This window comes from Papaver somniferum, chromosome 8, assembly GCF_003573695.1.
Source record: "Papaver somniferum cultivar HN1 chromosome 8, ASM357369v1, whole genome shotgun sequence".
Lineage (NCBI taxonomy): Eukaryota > Viridiplantae > Streptophyta > Magnoliopsida > Ranunculales > Papaveraceae > Papaver > Papaver somniferum.
In genome coordinates this window covers 90003766-90008582 of record NC_039365.1, presented here as the reverse complement: position 1 = coordinate 90008582, position 4817 = coordinate 90003766, and the positions used below count along the sequence as shown (strand labels likewise).

At 39.2% G+C, this 4817-nt stretch overlaps 1 pseudogene; it reads right to left on the bottom strand.

Annotated features, from left to right (window-relative positions):
• Nucleotides 1-606: 606 nt before the first annotated feature.
• LOC113301990 lies at nucleotides 607-4455 on the bottom strand (annotated as a pseudogene).
• Between the last annotated feature and the right edge of the window lie 362 nt (nucleotides 4456-4817).

Genomic DNA, 4817 nt, shown 5'->3' with positions numbered 1-4817 from the left:
ACATCAGATCCGCACGGTGAGGACACATAAGCAGGGTATTTTTTTGGTGTGAAAAAAAAAAGTAGATAAATAGGAGTCCAAATTTGTTCACACTCCTCTAACGAGTGTATATTTCACATATTTTTCTGATTGGTTGATTATTTAACTGATTGGATTATTTAACTGATTGCCCTATTACCCTTCATGTTTAGAATCACGGCCCTCATTACATAACTTCCTAAATTAAATCAAGGATACAGGTTGAAATGTGAAATATACACTCTTTAAGAAATGTGCACGAATTCGCACTCAGATAAATAGCTACAAAAATGCTATCTGTCTGTGGCTTTTTTACACGTAATATATTTATACCTTACCTATGTGTCTTCACCGTATTGGTCCATGACATTCAACTCAAGTCCCACCGCACTTTCGGACCAAGGGCTCAGATCTGTGACACACAAGGTGTAGAGATGTGTAGCAGCTTCAGTAGAGATACCTAACCTCAAGTAAACTAGTCACTTTATATCAGAACTCTACTGAATTTTTAAGTAACACTGCAGAATATAGTTGATTATGAATAAAAGGATTTACTATTCTCAAGAAAAATACACATATTGCACACTATTTCCGTAACTCAAATCAGTAACATATATCTCTTCAGCAACAACATAAATGACCAGTGGACTAGAACTATTCTTCAACAACAAAGCTTCTGAATCGAAACCCACTTGACCCAAGTGTTGTCGCGTGCATTCTCACCATAACCATTAGGCACACAAGGTCGACTACAATCCCACACCAAAATACACGTATAAAGAGAAAAATAGTAATCAGTTTAAATCAGAAGAAATACGCAAATAAATCAAAAACAGTAGGATAAATGTCCCCAGACACACTTTTTGGTTTGTTTTTATCAGCAGTGAGAAAGTTGAGATGAGCTCCTTGCGGCCTGATCTGAAGCTGTAGCAAGTCCTTGTAACATTCGGACTATTTCTGTAGTGTCTTCCAAGTAGTACTTTGCTTTGCTCGGTTTTTGGCCAACCGTGCAAGCAAAAACTTCCGCTACAGGGGAGAGAGACGGGCCTTCCACCGCACTTGTTATGACTTCAAACATGTCCTCATCTGATCGATCGTCACCAATGCAAAGAACAAAGTCGGGTAGCATGCCCTTTCGTTGCATTGTTGATAGGAGACGTTCTGCTACCAGACCCTTGCTGACACCCTGAGCAAAAAGGGAATTTAGAGTTTTTAAGATATAAAGCAGAACACTCACCAATTAGTTCCAAGGTTAGGGCATACCTGAGGTTTAACTTCGACAATATGTTGGCCACTCTTGACAGAGACTGGCTCGTTCGCAAGAACACTTTCTAGGTGATCAAGTAGCTCCTTAGCCTGGCATGACCCAAAATCTGGATCTGCATACTGGTAGTGCCAAACAAGTGCACTCTCTTTGGTCTCTATAGTAGAACCATCAGTTGTTTCAGTGTACAACTTCATCACGGGCTCTGCAGTCTGTTTCCAGTCAAAGTCCGCCACATTCACACAAGTTTCCCAATCCTCGTCTTGGTTTAGCCTGGAGTGGGAGGAGAAACAACAAGTTTTTGACATAAGCATACAAAACTACAAATTTCGCAAACTAAAAGTGGGTGGTCTGGACACACACAGAATATCTGATTGCTGAGTAAAGTACCATAAAACGAGAAACGAGGTTACTGCATGCAATACAAGAACAAAAGACAAACAGTCCACTTTTTTACTTTTTAAGCAGATAAGAAAATTGCGTGTATACCTTGCCAAGTAACCATGTTCAGCTGCGATACCAAGCTTCTCACAAGATGAAAACCACTCAGTCAGAGTTGTCTTATCTCTCCCACTAACAAGGAAGACAACATTCTTCGGGTCCCTGCACAAACTGTTCAAGAAACCAATTGCCTCGGGATTCGGAGTTTTATTGATGGATGTCTGTGGCATCATAGTACCATCATAGTCTAACAGAATAGCTCGGTTTTTTGTTCTTTTATATGCAGAAACTATATTCTCAACTGAAAGCTTCCTGAAGTTCGGGTCAAGTGCGATAACTCTAAATCCTAAACCAAACCCAATTCCCCAACATCTTCTCCTCAAATGATCCCTGCATGCTCTCTCTAGATCCTGTAAGAAACTATGTGCCCAATACCCCACGTCGTGTGTGCTTACATATCTGTAGTGTTTTTCGTGACGTAACTGTTTCTCAGACTCAGGGACCCCCAAGGCAGAATCCATAGCTTCAGCCACAGCATCAATGTTCCATGGATTAACACGGATCGCTCCGCTCAGTGATGGAGAACATCCAATGAACTCTGACACCACCAACATACTCTTCTTCAGAGTGGATGGGTTTACTTGCAATGCGACATCTAGTTTCTCATTTCCATGTCGGCATATAATATATTCATAAGGTATGAGATTCATACCATCCCTCACTGCTGTAACAAGACAGCATTCAGCAATCATGTAATAAGAAATCCTCTCATAAAACGGAAGTGGGGTATCAATCAAAATCACTGGTTTATAACCAGGTCTCCCAAACTTCGCATTTATCCTCTCTGCAGTTGAGTAAGTCTCACTTTGAACCTCTTGGACATCTCGCCCTCTTCCTCTTGCTGGGTTTGCTATTTGAACCAACACAACCTTTCCCCTCCAGTGAGGGTGTTGCATGAGCAGTTGTTCCGTTGCGAGCAATTTCAAGCTGATCCCTTTAAAAATGTCCATATCATCAACTCCCAGCAACACAGTTTGACCTTTAAATGTATCCATTAGCTCAGCAACTCGTGATTCAGTCTCCGGAAGATTCATCACCGACCGAAGCTGACCCATGTGAATTCCTACAGGGAGAATTTTAATACTGACTGTTCGACCATAGTACTCAAGCTCTATGTAACCTCGTTTAGACTGATAAGCTAGGCCAAGCATTCTACTACAGCATGAAAGGAAGTGCCTGGCATAATCAAAAGTGTGGAAACCAATTAGATCAGAATTTAGTAGGGCTCGAAGAAGCTCATCCCGAACAGGAAGTGTCCTGTAGATTTCAGATGATGGGAACGGACTATGAAAGAAAAACCCAAGCTTCACCCTATTAAACCTCTTTCTCAAAAAGGTTGGTAGCACCATTAAATGGTAATCATGAACCCACACAAAATCGTCGTCAGGGTTGATTACTTCCATTACTTTATCCGCAAATATCTTGTTGACAGACACATAAGCTTGCCAGAGAGAACGATCAAACCGGCCACCAAGATCGGGTGAGAGAGGAAGCATGTAGTGAAACAAAGGCCACAAGTGCTGCTTGCAAAAACCATGGTAGAATCTAGTGAATAGGTCAGGTGGAAGAAATGCGGGAACACATTTAAAGGTCTCAAGCAAGGTTTGAGCAACATCATCTTGTTCACTCGGATCGATTTCCTCTCGTAAGCAACCTACATAGATCACTTCAACATCTTCTCCTAGACCATCTTTGAGCTGTAAAAGACCTCGTCCCAGCTGAAATTCCAACCCCCACCATCGGATCTTCGACGGGCGCATAGAGGAAGTTGGTTTCCAACTATGATCATTCGTTCCTGAGAGATTGAGGACGGAACATCTGAACTAACACTATTGCAATTATCATCATCCAGTTCAGAGATTATCCCTGCCACAGTCATGACTCTAGGAAGCCTCTTTCCAACACGGCCGAATGTTGAAGTATCCCCCGATGCAAGGTCCAAAAGGTTGGAATAAGACCTTGAAACCATTATGAATAATGTATGAAAAGCACCAAAAACAGGAAAGTTTATTCAAATGATTTCTTCTTTCCACCAATTCATACAATCAAGCCCTACCAAAACAAAAGAATAGATAAGAAAGCAGAAGAAAGACAATGAATTTCTAAGTTTCATTTAGATAAGAATTCAAAAAATTTATGAAGTGCTGCAATTACCAGTGATCTTGGTTGTAGCAACCAGAAAGAGCTTCTCAAGATCCTTGATCATTCATGATCTTTCCTACATCAACAATCAAAAGATCAAAGCTTTTCTAACCACAACAAATTACAGTTGAAAGACATAAACATGAAAAATTCAAGAGTTGTATGACTAATTAATATACAACACATGCAAATGAAAAATATGATGAAAATTTGATAAAAACCTCTTTAGATCCTTCCACAAGAAGCCATGGTATATAGAATCTCGAATATTAATTAGCAGCTAAACCAAACTGAAATCCTTAAATTTTAACCCTTTTACTAATTCAAGCTGAAAAAAGAAAACCCAAGTCTCGATTCCTCCTGTATAGAAGAATCAAAATGAAAATGTAATCAACATATGAAGATCAAGAAAAGTTTAACTAACACTGTACAACCGAAGTAGACCACAAATTAAATGACATAAATATACCAAAATACAAAAGACTTGCTACTACTTTTAAATCCATCTGATCAGCACAATTTAATGAAGAAAACCCCCAAGTGTCAAATTTAAGCAGTGCTAATAATAACAAAAAATAAAGAAATTAAGACACTTTCGAAAAAAATAAATGAAAAGCAAACATAGAAAGAACATTCACCCAAACTCAAGAAGTTTCATTTTTTGTAATAAATAAAAACCACTTTCTATCAAGTACTACTTGTTTTTAGTAATCAACAGATCGACACATGTGTTCTAAAAGAAAAAGTTACCTATAACAAACAAACATCATATATACTAAGGATGATGACTGAAAAAAAGAGTGAACTTGAGAGAGCTTACCCGGACACCATTGTGAGTACTGTTTGGGAAAGCAAACAAACATGAGAAAGAGCGATTTTTAATGAACACAAC